The 16,067-nt window shown below is 37.7% G+C and overlaps 10 non-coding genes across 10 annotated transcripts; all 10 read left to right on the plus strand.

The window, feature by feature from the left end:
- Nucleotides 1-100: 100 nt before the first annotated feature.
- On the plus strand, nt 101-182 carry TRNAS-UGA (transfer RNA serine (anticodon UGA)). Its single transcript has one exon. It is a non-coding gene; the product is annotated as a tRNA-Ser (tRNA).
- A 1,663-nt stretch (nt 183-1,845) lies between these two features.
- Nucleotides 1,846-1,927, plus strand: TRNAS-UGA (transfer RNA serine (anticodon UGA)). The gene has a single exon. It is a non-coding gene; the product is annotated as a tRNA-Ser (tRNA).
- Nucleotides 1,928-6,942: 5,015 nt separating this feature from the next.
- Nucleotides 6,943-7,024, plus strand: TRNAS-UGA (transfer RNA serine (anticodon UGA)). The gene has a single exon. It is a non-coding gene; the product is annotated as a tRNA-Ser (tRNA).
- A 1,644-nt stretch (nt 7,025-8,668) lies between these two features.
- TRNAS-AGA (transfer RNA serine (anticodon AGA)) lies at nt 8,669-8,750 on the plus strand. The gene has a single exon. It is a non-coding gene; the product is annotated as a tRNA-Ser (tRNA).
- Nucleotides 8,751-10,317: 1,567 nt separating this feature from the next.
- Nucleotides 10,318-10,399, plus strand: TRNAS-AGA (transfer RNA serine (anticodon AGA)). Its single transcript has one exon. It is a non-coding gene; the product is annotated as a tRNA-Ser (tRNA).
- A 1,618-nt stretch (nt 10,400-12,017) lies between these two features.
- Nucleotides 12,018-12,099, plus strand: TRNAS-UGA (transfer RNA serine (anticodon UGA)). Its single transcript has one exon. It is a non-coding gene; the product is annotated as a tRNA-Ser (tRNA).
- Nucleotides 12,100-12,753: 654 nt separating this feature from the next.
- On the plus strand, nt 12,754-12,825 carry TRNAQ-UUG (transfer RNA glutamine (anticodon UUG)). The gene has a single exon. It is a non-coding gene; the product is annotated as a tRNA-Gln (tRNA).
- Nucleotides 12,826-13,732: 907 nt separating this feature from the next.
- Nucleotides 13,733-13,814, plus strand: TRNAS-AGA (transfer RNA serine (anticodon AGA)). The gene has a single exon. It is a non-coding gene; the product is annotated as a tRNA-Ser (tRNA).
- Nucleotides 13,815-14,469: 655 nt separating this feature from the next.
- TRNAQ-UUG (transfer RNA glutamine (anticodon UUG)) lies at nt 14,470-14,541 on the plus strand. The gene has a single exon. It is a non-coding gene; the product is annotated as a tRNA-Gln (tRNA).
- Nucleotides 14,542-15,471: 930 nt separating this feature from the next.
- On the plus strand, nt 15,472-15,553 carry TRNAS-UGA (transfer RNA serine (anticodon UGA)). Its single transcript has one exon. It is a non-coding gene; the product is annotated as a tRNA-Ser (tRNA).
- The last annotated feature ends 514 nt before the right edge of the window (nt 15,554-16,067 follow it).

The following is a 16,067-nucleotide window of genomic DNA, read 5'->3' on the forward strand; positions in this document are numbered from 1 at the left end:
CAGAGGGTTGATCACTGAGCGTGATCATGGTGCAATAACTTGGTGCAATAGTTTTCTAATAAGAAAACATGTGTGAAGCTCATAACAGCTTGACATCCGAGTAGTCGTGGCCGAGTGGTTAAGGCGATGGACTTGAAATCCATTGGGGTCTCCCCGCGCAGGTTCAAATCCTGCTGACTACGTCTTTGTTTCAATAACTTTTTGACCTTTTATCTTTTTTGTTCAATTTGCATGTTTACTAGTCTATTCCCCATGACAGTGATCTGTGATGGAGCGAGTTTCTAGGACCAAACTGACTTTATCTTTGACTGTTCTTTAGATAATCTATTCTGGAGCAACATTACATGTGCGACTTGCTGCTAATCAAAAGAAGCACCGTGGGTGCCATCAGGTAAGAGGTTTTTCTCTCGATCTTGTCCAGCAGCCACAGACCGCTGTCCTGGCTAATGGATTGGGACATGCACTTTGATTTGCACAAACCTTAAATTATCTCTCAGATGAAGCCTTTTACCATGCAATGCTAATCTTTATCGACTACTGGATGAACAGTTTTCTAACAGTATAAGTTTTGCAATTTATTTTTTTCACCCTTTTTCCAAGTAACAGATACAGCAATCTTTTTACTAGCCACTTTTCATCAACATTTCAAACTGCGCTAGCTGTGATATCGTGGAAATGTTGGTAAATTTGTGGAATGAAAGGTTATAAGATATCAATTTACCATTGTGTATGATTGCAGATTTGCACTGCAGCTTTGGAGCCTGTTTTCGCCATCGTTCACAATTTCATATGCTTTATTCAGCAAAACAAGCCGCAGCCATGGTTGCGTCATGGTTGGTTCCATGGTGTAATGGTTAGCACTCTGGACTTTGGATCCAGTGATCTGAGTTGAAATCTCAGTAGAACCTGAGCACACATTTTGATTTTTCCATCTGCACTCAGATCGACGATGCCCAATGTTTATGATGAAACAAGCAATTTAAAATACACATAATAAAAGACAAAAAAAGAGTTCAAGGATTGATGGAATACCATGGTCAAAGCTGTCAATCAAGTATAATTAGCAAAAATTAAAATTGTCTGTCACTCATTTTCTATGTCATATGAAGCAATCTCATACTCTGTGACTTGAGTCAATATTCACATAACACTGTTTCCAAGTGGATGAATCTGACAAGGATTTGAAGCCAAAATGGCTTCAGGAAGTGTTTTTGATTTTTCTCTAAGCCATCTTTTCTTGTGTTTTCCAGAATTTCCTAAAGTGACTAATAAACATTTTTGGTGGTGTTTTTCTAAAAATTCTTTTCGGCGTCTTTTGAATGTGTTTTGTGGCTTTTTTTGTAGCACACAAAAGTCAATCAGGACCCTTTATAGGGTCTTTCGAACCTTACCGTTGACTTGTATTATAGGTATGGAGCTGTTCAAAGTGAAAAACATCTGAAGATTGATATGGTAATTTCAGTTAACCGCTGGACATTTTTGGAAACTTGAGATGGTTAATAGATGCTCCAAAGCCTGATCAAATGAACATCAAGTCTTTTTTACTTGGAAATGATTATGTTCAGTCTTCTCAGCATTTTCGGATTATTTTTAAGGATGTTTTTGGAGCTGACTGACTCCAAATCCACATTATGAAGAGGGAAAAGCTTTAAACTGTGAATGGTTCCCATTGATGATGACTTTAAATCAGATTTTTGCATTTTACTGAGACCTTGTATTTTCTTTTCATTTTCTGAGATGTCTTCCAGAGGGTTGATCACTGAGCGTGATCATGGTGCAATAACTTGGTGCAATAGTTTTCTAATAAGAAAACATGTGTGAAGCTCATAACAGCTTGACATCCGAGTAGTCGTGGCTGAGTGGTTAAGGCGATGGACTTGAAATCCATTGGGGTCTCCCCGCGCAGGTTCAAATCCTGCCGACTACGTCTTTGTTTCAATAACTTTTTGACCTTTTATCTTTTTTGTTCAATTTGCATGTTTACTAGTCTATTCCCCATGACAGTGATCTGTGATGGAGCGAGTTTCTAGGACCAAACTGACTTTATATTTGACTGTTCTTTAGATAATCTATTCTGGAGCAACATTACATGTGCGACTTGCTGCTAATCAAAAGAAGCACCGTGGGTGCCATCAGGTAAGAGGTTTTTCTCTCGATCTTGTCCAGCAGCCACAGACCGCTGTCCTGGCTAATGGACTGGGACATGCACTTTGATTTGCACAAACCTTAAATTATCTCTCAGATGAAGCCTTTTACCATGCAATGCTAATCTTTATCGACTACTGGATGAACAGTTTTCTAACAGTATAAGTTTTGCAATTTATTTTTTTCACACTTTTTCCAAGTAACAGATACAGCAATCTTTTTACTAGCCACTTTTCATCAACATTTCAAACTGGGCTAGCTGTGATATCGTGGAAATGTTGGTAAATTTGTGGAATGAAAGGTTATAAGATATCAATTTACCATTGTGTATGATTGCAGATTTGCACTGCAGCTTTGGAGCCTGTTTTCGCCATCGTTCACAATTTCATATGCTTTATTCAGCAAAACAAGCCGCAGCCATGGTTGTGTCATGGTTGGTTCCATGGTGTAATGGTTAGCACTCTGGACTTTGGATCCAGTGATCTGAGTTGAAATCTCAGTAGAACCTCAGCACACATTTTGATTTTTCCATCTGCACTCAGATCGACGATGCCCAATGTTTATGATGAAACAAGCAATTTAAAATACACATAATAAAAGACAAAAAAAGAGTTCAAGGATTCATGGAATACCATGGTCAAAGCTGTCAATCAAGTATAATTAGCAAAAATTAAAATTGTCTGTCACTCATTTTCTATGTCATATGAAGCAATCTCATACTCTGTGACTTGAGTCAATATTCACATAACACTGTTTCCAAGTGGGTGAATCTGACAAGGATTTGAAGCCAAAATGGCTTCAGGAAGTGTTTTTGATTTTTCTCTAAGCCATCTTTTCTTGTGTTTTCCAGAATTTCCTAAAGTGCCTAATAAACATTTTTGGTGGTGTTTTTCTAAAAATTCTTTTCGGCGTCTTTTGAATGTGTTTTGTGGCTTTTTTTGTAGCACACAAAAGTCAATCAGGACCCTTTATAGGGTCTTTCGAACCTTACCCTTGACTTGTATTATAGGTATGGAGCTGTTCAAAGTGAAAAACATCTGAAGATTGATATGGTAATTTCAGTTAACCGCTGGACATTTTTGGAAACTTGAGATGGTTAATAGACGCTCCAAAGCCTGATCAAATGAACATCAAGTCTTTTTTACTTGGAAATGATTATGTTCAGTCTTCTCAGCATTTTCGGATTATTTTTAAGGATGTTTTTGGAGCTGACTGACTCCAAATCCACATTATGAAGAGGGAAAAGCTTTAAACTGTGAATGGTTCCCATTGATGATGATGACTTTAAATCAGATTTTTGCATTTTACTGAGACCTTGTATTTTCTTTTCTTTTTCTGAGATGTCTTCCAGAGGGTTGATCACTGAGCTTGATCATGGTGCTATTAGAAAACGTGTGTGAAACTCATTACAGCTTGACGTCTGAGTAGTCGTGGCCGAGTGGTTAAGGCGATAGACTAGAAATCCATTGGGGTCTCCACACGCAGGTGCAAATCCTGCCGACTACGTCTATGTTTAAAATAACTTTTTGACCTTTTATCTTTGTTGTTCAATTTGCATGTTTACTAGTCTATTCCCCATGACAGTGATCTGTGATGGAGCGAGTTTCTAGGACCAAACTGACTTTATATTTGACTGTTCTTTAGATAATCTATTCTGGAGCAACATTACATGTGCGACTTGCCGCTAAATAAAAAAAGCATCGTGGGTGCCATCAGGTAAGAGGTTTTTCTCTTGATCTTGTCCAGCAGCCACAGACCGCTGTCCTGGCTAATGGACTGGGACATGCACTTTGATTTGCACAAACCTTAAATTATCTCTCAGATGAAGCCTTTTACCATGCAATGCTAATCTTTATCGACTACTGGATGAACAGTTTTCTAACAGTATAAGTTTTGCAATTTATTTTTTTCACACTTTTTCCAAGTAACAGATACAGCAATCTTTTTACTAGCCACTTTTCATCAACATTTCAAACTGTCCTAGCTGTGATATCGTGGAAATGTTGGTAAATTTGTGGAATGAAAGGTTATAAGATATCAATTTACCATTGTGTATGATTGCAGATTTGCACTGCAGCTTTGGAGCCTGTTTTCGCCATCGTTCACGATTTCATATGCTTTATTCAGCACAACAAGCCGCAGCCATGACTATGTCATGGTTGGTTTCATGGTGTAATGGTTAGCACTCTCGACTTTGAATCCAGAGTGCATTTTGATTTTTCCATCTGCACTCAGATAGACGATGCCAAATGTTTATGATGAAACAAGCAATTTAAAATCCACATAATAAAAGACAAAAAAAGAGTTCAAGGATTCATGGTCAAAGCTGTCAATATCACTCATTGTCTATGTCATACCAAGCAATCTCATACTCTGTGACTTGAGTCAATATTCACATAACACTCTTTCCAAGTGGGTGAATCTGACAAGGATTTGAAGCCAAAATGGCTTCAGGAAGTGTTTTTGATTTTTCTCTAAGCCATCTTTTCTTGTGTTTTCCAGAATTTCCTAAAGTGCCTTATAAACATTTTTGGTGGTGTTTTTCTAAAAATTCTTTTCGGCGTCTTTTGAATGTGTTTTGTGGCTTTTTTTGTAGCACACAAAAGTCAATCAGGACCCTTTATAGGGTCTTTCGAACCTTACCGTTGACTTGTATTATAGGTATGGAGCTGTTCAAAGTGAAAAACAGCTGAAGATTGATATGGTAATTTCAGTTAACCGCTGGTCATTTTTGGAAACTTGAGATGGTTAATAGACGCTCCAAAGCCTGATCAAATGAACATCAAGTCTTTTTTACTTGGAAATGATTATGTTCAGTCTTCTCAGCATTTTTGGATTATTTTTAAGGATGTTTTTGGAGCTGACTGACTCCAAATCCACATTATGAAGAGGGAAAAGCTTTAAACTGTGAATGGTTCCCATTGATGATGACTTTAAATCAGATTTTTGCATTTTACTGAGACCTTGTATTTTCTTTTCTTTTTCTGAGATGTCTTCCAGAGGGTTGATCACTGAGCTTGATCATGGTGCTATTAGAAAACATGTGTGAAACTCATAACAGCTTGACGTCCGAGTAGTCGTGGACGAGTTGTTAAGGCGATGGACTAGAAATCCATTGGGGTCTCCCTGCGCAGGTTCAAATCCTGCTGACCACGTCTATGTTTCAATAACTTTTTGACCTTTTATCTTTGTTGTTCAATTTGCATGTTTACTAGTCTATTCCCCATGACAGTGATCTGTGATGGAGCGAGTTTCTAGGACCAAACTGACTTTATCTTTGACTGTTCTTTAGATAATCTATTCTGGAGCAACATTACATGTGCGACTTGCCGCTAATCAAAAGAAGCACCGTGGTGCCATCAGGTAAGAGGTTTTTCTCTTTATCTTGTCCAGCAGCCACAGACCGCTGTCCTGGCTAATGGACTGGGACATGCACTTTGATTTGCACAAACCTTAAATTATCTCTCAGATGAAGCCTTTTACCATGCAATGCTAATCTTTATCAACTACTGTATGAACAGTTTTCTAACAGTATAAGTTTTGCAATTTATTTTTTTCACAATTTTTCCAAGTAACAGATACAGCAATCTTTTTACTAGCCACTTTTCATCAACATTTCAAACTGTCCTAGCTGTGATATCGTGGAAATGTTGGTAAATTTGTGGAATAAAAGGTTATAAGATATCAATTTACCATTGTGTATGATTTCAGATTTGCACTGCAGCTTTGGAGCCTGTTTTCGCCATCGTTCACGATTTCATATGCTTTATTCAGCACAACAAGCCGCAGCCATGACTGTGTAATGGTTGGTTCCATGGTGTAATGGTTAGCACTCTGGACTCTGAATTCAAATCTCAGTGGAACCTGGGCACACATTTCAATTTTTCCATCTGCACTCAGATCGACGATGCCCAGTGTTTATGATGAAACAAGCAATTTAAAATACACATAATAAAAGACAAAAAAAGAGTTCAAGGATTCATGGAATACCATGGTCAAAGCTGTCAATCAAGTAGGATTAGCAAAAATTAAAATTGTCTATGTCACTCATTGTCTATGTCACTCATTGTCTATGTCATACCAAGCAATCTCATACTCTGTGACTTGAGTCAATATTCACATAACACTCTTTCCAAGTGGGTGAATCTGACAAGATTTTGAAGCCAAAATGTCTTCAGGAAGTGTTTTTGATTTTTCTCTAAGCCATCTTTTCTTGTGTTTTCCAGAATTTCCTAAAGTGCCTTATAAACATTTTTGGTGGTGTTTTTCTAAAAATTCTTTTCGGCGTCTTTTGAATGTGTTTTGTGGCTTTTTTTGTAGCACACAAAAGTCAATCAGGACCCTTTATAGGGTCTTTCGAACCTTACCGTTGACTTGTATTATAGGTATGGAGCTGTTCAAAGTGAAAAACAGCTGAAGATTGATATGGTAATTTCAGTTAACCGCTGGACATTTTTGGAAACTTGAGATGGTTAATAGATGCTCCAAAGCCTGATCAAATGAACATCAAGTCTTTTTTACTTGGAAATGATTATGTTCAGTCTTCTCAGCATTTTTGGATTATTTTTAAGGATGTTTTTGGAGCTGACTGACTCCAAATCCACATTATGAAGAGGAAAAAGCTTTAAACTGTGAATGGTTCCCATTGATGATGACTTTAAATCAGATTTTTGCATTTTACTGAGACCTTGTATTTTCTTTTCATTTTCTGAGATGTCTTCCAGATGGTTGATCACTGAGCTTGATCATGGTGCTATTAGAAAACATGTGTGAAACTCATAACAGCTTGACGTCCGAGTAGTCGTGGCCGAGTGGTAAAGGCGATGGACTTGAAATCCATTGGGGTCTCCCCGCGCAGGTTCAAATCCTGCCGACTATGTCTATGTTTCAAAAACTTTTTGACCTTTTATCTTTGTTGTTCAATTTGCATGTTTACTAGTCTATTCCCCATGACAGTGATCTGTGATGGAGCGAATTTCTAGGACCAAACTGACTTTATCTTTGACTGTTCTTTAGATAATCTATTCTGGAGCAACATTACATGTGCGACTTGCCGCTAATCAAAAGAAGCACCGTGGGTGCCATCAGGTAAGAGGTTTTTCTCTTGATCTTGTCCAGCAGCCACAGACCGCTGTCCTGGCTAATGGACTGGGACATGCACTTTGATTTGCACAAACCTTAAATTATCTCTCAGATGAAGCCTTTTACCATGCAATACTAATCTTTATCGACTACTGGATGAACAGTTTTCTAACAGTATAAGTTTTGCAATTTATTTTTTTCACACTTTTTCCAAGTAACAGAGACAGCAATCTTTTTACTAGCCACTTTTCATCAACATTTCAAACTGTCCTAGCTGTGATATCGTGGAAATGTTGGTAAATTTGTGGAATGAAAGGTTATAAGATATCAATTTACCATTGTGTATGATTGCAGATTTGCACTGCAGCTTTGGAGAATGTTTTCGCCATCGTTCACGATTTCATATGCTTTATTCAGCACAACAAGCCGCAGCCATGACTGTGTAATGGTTGGTTCCATGGTGTAATGGTTAGCACTTTGGACTTTGAATCCTGTTATCTGAATTCAAATCTCAGTGGAACCTGGGCACACATTTCAATTTTTCCATGTGCACTCAGATCGACGATGCCCAATGTTTATGATGAAACAAGCAATTTAAAACACACATAATAAAAGACAAAAAAAGAGTTCAAGGATTCATGGAATACCATGGTCAAAGCTGTCAATCAAGTAGGATTAGCAAAAATTAAAATTGTCTATGTCACTCATTGTCTATGTCATACCAAGCAATCTCATACTCTGTGACTTGAGTCAATATTCACATAATACTCTTTCCAAGTGGGTGAATCTGACAAGGATTTGAAGCCAAAATGGCTTCAGGAAGTGTTTTTGATTTTTCTCTAAGCCATCTTTTCTTGTGTTTTCCAGAATTTCCTAAAGTGCCTTATAAACATTTTTGGTGGTGTTTTTCTAAAAATTCTTTTCGGCGTCTTTTGAATGTGTTTTGTGGCTTTTTTTGTAGCACACAAAAGTCAATCAGGACCCTTTATAGGGTCTTTCGAACCTTACCGTTGACTTGTATTATAGGTATGGAGCTGTTCAAAGTGAAAAACATCTGAAGATTGATATGGTAATTTCAGTTAACCGCTGGACATTTTTGGAAACTTGAGATGGTTAATAGACGCTCCAAAGCCTGATCAAATGAACATCAAGTCTTTTTTACTTGGAAATGATTATGTTCAGTCTTCTCAGCATTTTCGGATTATTTTTAAGGATGTTTTTGGAGCTGACTGACTCCAAATCCACATTATGAAGAGGGAAAAGCTTTAAACTGTGAATGGTTCCCATTGATGATGATGACTTTAAATCAGATTTTTGCATTTTACTGAGACCTTGTATTTTCTTTTCTTTTTCTGAGATGTCTTCCAGAGGGTTGATCACTGAGCTTGATCATGGTGCTATTAGAAAACGTGTGTGAAACTCATTACAGCTTGACGTCTGAGTAGTCGTGGCCGAGTGGTTAAGGAGATGGACTAGAAATCCATTGGGGTCTCCACGCGCAGGTTCAAATCCTGCCGACTACGTCTATGTTTAAAATAACTTTTTGACCTTTTATCTTTGTTGTTCAATTTGCATGTTTACTAGTCTATTCCCCATGACAGTGATCTGTGATGGAGCGAGTTTCTAGGACCAAACTGACTTTATATTTGACTGTTCTTTAGATAATCTATTCTGGAGCAACATTACATGTGCGACTTGCCGCTAAATAAAAAAAGCATCGTGGGTGCCATCAGGTAAGAGGTTTTTCTCTTGATCTTGTCCAGCAGCCACAGACCGCTGTCCTGGCTAATGGACTGGGACATGCACTTTGATTTGCACAAACCTTAAATTATATCTCAGATGAAGCCTTTTACCATGCAATGCTAATCTTTATCGACTACTGGATGAACAGTTTTCTAACAGTATAAGTTTTGCAATTTATTTTTTTCACACTTTTTCCAAGTAACAGATACAGCAATCTTTTTACTAGCCACTTTTCATCAACATTTCAAACTGTCCTAGCTATGATATCGTGGAAATGTTGGTAAATTTGTGGAATGAAAGGTTATAAGATATCAATTTACCATTGTGTATGATTGCAGATTTGCACTGCAGCTTTGGAGCCTGTTTTCGCCATCGTTCACGATTTCATATGCTTTATTCAGCACAACAAGCCGCAGCCATGACTATGTCATGGTTGGTTTCATGGTGTAATGGTTAGCACTCTCGACTTTGAATCCAGATTGCATTTCGATTTTTCCATCTGCACTCAGATCGACGATGCCAAATGTTTATGATGAAACAAGCAATTTAAAATCCACATAATAAAAGACAAAAAAAGAGTTCAAGGATTCATGGTCAAAGCTGTCAATATCACTCATTGTCTATGTCATACCAAGCAATCTCATACTCTGTGACTTGAGTCAATATTCACATAACACTCTTTCCAAGTGGGTGAATCTGACAAGGATTTGAAGCCAAAATGGCTTCAGGAAGTGTTTTTGATATTTCTCTAAGCCATCTTTTCTTGTGTTTTCCAGAATTTCCTAAAGTGCCTTATAAACATTTTTGGTGGTGTTTTTCTAAAAATTCTTTTCGGCGTCTTTTGAATGTGTTTTGTGGCTTTTTTTGTAGCACACAAAAGTCAATCAGGACCCTTTATAGGGTCTTTCGAACCTTACCGTTGACTTGTATTATAGATATGGAGCTGTTCAAAGTGAAAAACAGCTGAAGATTGATATGGTAATTTCAGTTAACCGCTGGACATTTTTAGAAACTTGAGATGGTTAATAGACGCTCCAAAACCTGATCAAATGAACATCAAGTCTTTTTTACTTGGAAATGATTATGTTCAGTCTTCTCAGCATTTTTGGATGATTTTTAAGGATGTTTTTGGAGCTGACTGACTCCAAATCCACATTATGAAGAGGGAAAAGCTTTAAACTGTGAATGGTTCCCATTGATGATGACTTTAAATCAGATTTTTGCATTTTACTGAGACCTTGTATTTTCTTTTCATTTTCTGAGATGTCTTCCAGAGGGTTGATCACTGAGCTTGATCATGGTGCTATTAGAAAACATGTGTGAAACTCATAACAGCTTGACGTCCGAGTAGTCGTGGCCGAGTGGTTAAGGCGATGGACTAGAAATCCATTGGGGTCTCCCCGCGCAGGTTCAAATCCTGCCGACTACGTCTATGTTTCAATAACTTTTTGACCTTTTATCTTTGTTGTTCAATTTGCATGTTTACTAGTCTATTCCCCATGACAGTGATCTGTGATGGAGCGAGTTTCTAGGACCAAACTGACTTTATCTTTGACTGTTCTTTAGATAATCTATTCTGGAGCAACATTACATGTGCGACTTGCCGCTAATCCAAAGAAGCACCGTGGGTGCCATCAGGTAAGAGGTTTTTCTCTTGATCTTGTCCAGCAGCCACAGACCGCTGTCCTGGCTAATGGACTGGGACATGCACTTTGATTTGCACAAACCTTAAATTATCTCTCAGATGAAGCCTTTTACCATGCAATGCTAATCTTTATCAACTACTGGATGAACAGTTTTCTAACAGTATAAGTTTTGCAATTTATTTTTTTCACACTTTTTCCAAGTAACAGATACAGCAATCTTTTTACTAGCCACTTTTCATCAACATTTCAAACTGTCCTAGCTGTGATATCGTGGAAATGTTGGTAAATTTGTGGAATGAAAGGTTATAAGATATCAATTTACCATTGTGTATGATTGCAGATTTGCACTGCAGCTTTGGAGCCTGTTTTCGCCATCGTTCACGATTTCATATGCTTTATTCAGCACAACAAGCCGCAGCCATGACTGTGTAATGGTTGGTTCCATGGTGTAATGGTTAGCACTTTTGACTTTGAATCCTGTTATCTGAATTCAAATCTCAGTGGAACCTGGGCACACATTTCAATTTTTCCATCTGCACTCAGATCGACGATGCCCAATGTTTATGATGAAACAAGCAATTTAAAATCCACATAATAAAAGACAAAAAAAGAGTTCAAGGATTCATGGAATACCATGGTCAAAGCTGTCAATCAAGTAGGATTAGCAAAAATTAAAATTGTCTATGTCACTCATTGTCTATGTCATACCAAGCAATCTCATACTCTGTGACTTGAGTCAATATTCACATAACACTCTTTCCAAGTGGGTGAATCTGACAAGGATTTGAAGCCAAAATGGCTTCAGGAATTTCCTAAAGTGCCTCATAAACATTTTTGGTGGTGTTTTTCTAAAAATTCTTTTCGGCGTCTTTTGAATGTGTTTTGTGGCTTTTTTTGTAGCACACAAAAGTCAATCAGGACCCTTTATAGGGTCTTTCGAACCTTACCGTTGACTTGTATTATAGGTATGGAGCTGTTCAAAGTGAAAAACAGCTGAAGATTGATATGGTAATTTCAGTTAACCGCTGGACATTTTTGGAAACTTGAGATGGTTAATAGATACTCCAAAGCCTGATCAAATGAACATCAAGTCTTTTTTACTTGGAAATGATTATGTTCAGTCTTCTCAGCATTTTTGGATTATTTTTAAGGATGTTTTTGGAGCTGACTGACTCCAAATCCACATTATGAAGAGGGAAAAGCTTTAAACTGTGAATGGTTCCCATTGATGATGACTTTAAATCAGATTTTTGCATTTTACTGAGACCTTGTATTTTCTTTTCTTTTTCTGAGATGTCTTCCAGAGGGTTGATCACTGAGCGTGATCATGGTGCAATAACTTGGTGCAATAGTTTTCTAATAAGAAAACATGTGTGAAGCTCATAACAGCTTGACATCCGAGTAGTCGTTGCCGAGTGGTTAAGGCGATGGACTTGAAATCCATTGGGGTCTCCCCTCGCAGGTTCAAATCCTGCCGACTACGTCTATGTTTCAATAACCTTTTGACCTTTTATCTTTTTTGTTCAATTTGCATGTTTACTAGTCTATTCCCCATGACAGTGATCTGTGATGGAGCGAGTTTCTAGGACCAAACTGACTTTATCTTTGACTGTTCTTTAGATAATCTATTCTGGAGCAACATTACATGTGCGACTTGTCGCCAATCAAAAGAAACACCGTGGGTGCCATCAGGTAAGAGGTTTTTCTCTCGATCTTGTCCAGCAGCCACAGACCGCTGTCCTGGCTAATGGACTGGGACATGCACTTTGATTTGCACAAACCTTAAATTATCTCTCAGATGAAGCCTTTTACCATGCAATGCTAATCTTTATCGACTACTGGATGAACAGTTTTCTAACAGTATAAGTTTTGCAATTTATTTTTTTCACACTTTTTCCAAGTAACAGATACAGCAATCTTTTTACTATCCACTTTTCATCAACATTTCAAACTGCGCTAGCTGTGATATCGTGGAAATGTTGGTAAATTTGTGGAATTAAAGGTTATAAGATATCAATTTACCATTGTGTATGATTGCAGATTTGCACTGCAGCTTTGGAGCCTGTTTTCGCCATCGTTCACGATTTCATATGCTTTATTCAGCAAAACAAGCCACAGCCATGATTGCATCATGGTTGGTTCCATGGTGTAATGGTTAGCACTCTGGACTTTGAATCCAGTGATCTTAGTTCAAATCTCAGTGGAACCTGGGCACACATTTCAATTTTTCCATGTGCTCTCAGATCGACGATGCCCAATGTTTATGATGAAACAAGCAATTTAAAATCCACATAATAAAAGACAAAAAAAGAGTTCAAGGATTCATGGAATACCATGATCAAAGCTGTCAATCAAGTAGGATTAGCAAAAATTAAAATTGTCTATATCACTCATTGTCTATGTCATACCAAGCAATCTCATACTCTGTGACTTGAGTCAATATTCACATAACACTCTTTCCAAGTGGCTGAATCTGACAAGGATTTGAAGCCAAAATGGAAGTGTTTTTGATTTTTCTCTAAGCCATCTTTTCTTGTGTTTTCCAGAATTTCCTAAAGTGACTTATAAACATTTTTGGTGGTGTTTTTCTAAATATTCTTTTCGGCGTCTTTTGAATGTGTTTTGTGGCTTTTTTTGTAGCACACAAAAGTCAATCAGGACCCTTTATAGGGTCTTTCGAACCTTACCGTTGACTTGTATTATAGGTATGAAGCCGTTCAAAGTGAAAAACAGCTGAAGATTGATATGGTAATTTCAGTTAACCGCTGGACATTTTTGGAAACTTGAGATGGTTAATAGACGCTCCAAAGCCTGATCAAATGAACATCAAGTCTTTTTTACTTGGAAATGATTATGTTCAGTCTTCTCTGCATTTTCGTATTATTTTTAAGGATGTTTTTGGAGCTGACTGACTCCAAATCCACATTATGAAGAGGGAAAAGCATTAAACTGTGAATGGTTCCATTGATGATGACTTTAAATCAGATTTTTGCATTTTACTGAGACCTTGTATTTTCTTTTCTTTTTCTGAGATGTCTTCCAGAGGGTTGAACACTGAGCGTGATCATGGTGCTGTTAGAAAACGTGTGTGAAACTCATAACAGCTTGACTTCTGAGTAGTCGTGGCCGAGTGGTTAAGGCGATGGGCTAGAAATCCATTGGGGTCTCCCCGCGCAGGTGCAAATCCTGCCGACTACGTCTATGTTTAAAATAACTTTTTGACCTTTTATCTTTGTTGTTCAATTTGCATGTTTACTAGTCTATTCCCCATGACAGTGATCTGTGATGGAGCGAGTTTCTAGGACCAAACTGACTTTATCTTTGACTGTTCTTTAGATAATCTACTCTGGAGCAACATTACATGTGCGACTTGCTGCTAATCAAAAGAAGCACCGTGGGTGCCATCAGGTAAGAGGTTTTTCTCTCGATCTTGTCCAGCAGCCACAGACCGCTGTCCTGGCTAATGGACTGGGACATGCACTTTGATTTGCACAAACCTTAAATTATCTCTCAGATGAAGCCTTTTACCATGCAATGCTAATCTTTATCGACTACTGGATGAACAGTTTTCTAACAGTATAAGTTTTGCAATTTATTTTTTTCACACTTTTTCCAAGTAACAGATACAGCAATCTTTTTACTAGCCACTTTTCATCAACATTTCAAACTGCGCTAGCTGTGATATCGTGGAAATGTTGGTAAATTTGTGGAATGAAAGGTTATAAGATATCAATTTACCATTGTGTATGATTGCAGATTTGCACTGCAGCTTTGGAGCCTGTTTTCGCCATCGTTCACGATTTCATATGCTTTATTCAGCAAAACAAGCCGCAGCCATGATTGTGTCATGGTTGGTTCCGTGGTGTAATGGTTAGCACTCTGGACTTTGAATCCAGTGATCTGAGTTCAAATCTCAGTAGAACCTGGGCACACAATTCGATTTTTCCATCTGCACTCAGATCGACGATGCCCAGTGTTTATGATGAAACAAGCAATTTAAAATCCACATAATAAAAGACAAAAAAAGAGTTCAAGGATTCATGGAATACCATCGTCAAAGCAGTAGGATTAGGATCAAGTAGGATTAGCAAAAATTAAAATTGTCTATGTCATACCAAACAATCTCATACTCTGTGAATAGAGTCAATATTCACATAACACTCTTTCCAAGTGGGTTAATCTGACAAGGATTTGAAGCCAAAATGGCTGCAGGAAGTGTTTTTGATTTTTCTCTAAGCCATCTTTTCTTGTGTTTTCCAGAATTTCTTAAAGTGCCTTATAAACATTTTTGGTGGTGTTTTTCTAAATATTCTTTTCGGCGTCTTTTGAATGTGTTTTGTGGCTTTTTTTGTAGCACACAAAAGTCAATCAGGACCCTTTATAGGGTCTTTCGAACCTTACCGTTGACTTGTAGTATAGGTATGGAGCTGTTCAAAGTGAAAAACAGCTGAAGATTGATATGGTAATTTCAGTTAACCGCTGGACATTTTTGGAAACTTGAGATGGTTAATAGACGCTCCAAAGCCTGATCAAATGAACATCAAGTCTTTTTTACTTGGAAATGATTATGTTCAGTCTTCTCAGCATTTTCGTATTATTTTTAAGGATGTTTTTGGAGCTGACTGACTCCAAATCCACATTATGAAGAGGGAAAAGCATTAAACTGTGAATGGTTCCCATTGATGATGACTTTAAATCAGATTTTTGCATTTTACTGAGACCTTGTATTTTCTTTTCTTTTTCTGAGATGTCTTCCAGAGGGTTGATCACTGAGCGTGATCATGGTGCAATAACTTGGTGCAATAGTTTTCTAATAAGAAAACATGTGTGAAGCTCATAACAGCTTGACATCCGAGTAGTCGTGGCCGAGTGGTTAAGGCGATAGACGTGAAATCCATTGGGGTCTCACCGCGCAGGTTCAAATCCTGCCGACTACGTATTTGTTTCAATAACTTTTTGACCTTTTATCTTTTTTGTTCAATTTGCCTGTTTACTAGTCTATTCCCCATGACAGTGATCTGTGATGGAGCGAGTTTCTAGGACCAAACTGACTTTATCTTTGACTGTTCTTTAGATAATCTATTCTGGAGCAACATTACATGTGCGACTTGTCGCCAATCAAAAGAAACACCGTGGGTGCCATCAGGTAAGAGGTTTTTCTCTTGATCTTGTCCAGCAGCCACAGACCGCTGTCCTGGCTAATGGACTGGGACATGCACTTTGATTTGCACAAACCTTAAATTATCTCTCAGATGAAGCCTTTTACCATGCAATGCTAATCTTTATCGACTACTGGATGAACAGTTTTCTAACAGTATAAGTTTTGCAATTTATTTTTTTCACACTTTTTCCAAGTAACAGATACAGCAATCTTTTTACTAGCCACTTTTCATCAACATTTCAAACTGCGCTAGCTGTGATATCGTGGAAATGTTGGTAAATTTGTGGAAT

This window comes from Dendrobates tinctorius, unplaced genomic scaffold, assembly GCF_039654945.1.
Source record: "Dendrobates tinctorius isolate UK_male_01 unplaced genomic scaffold, ASM3965494v1 ptg000462l, whole genome shotgun sequence".
Lineage (NCBI taxonomy): Eukaryota > Metazoa > Chordata > Amphibia > Anura > Dendrobatidae > Dendrobates > Dendrobates tinctorius.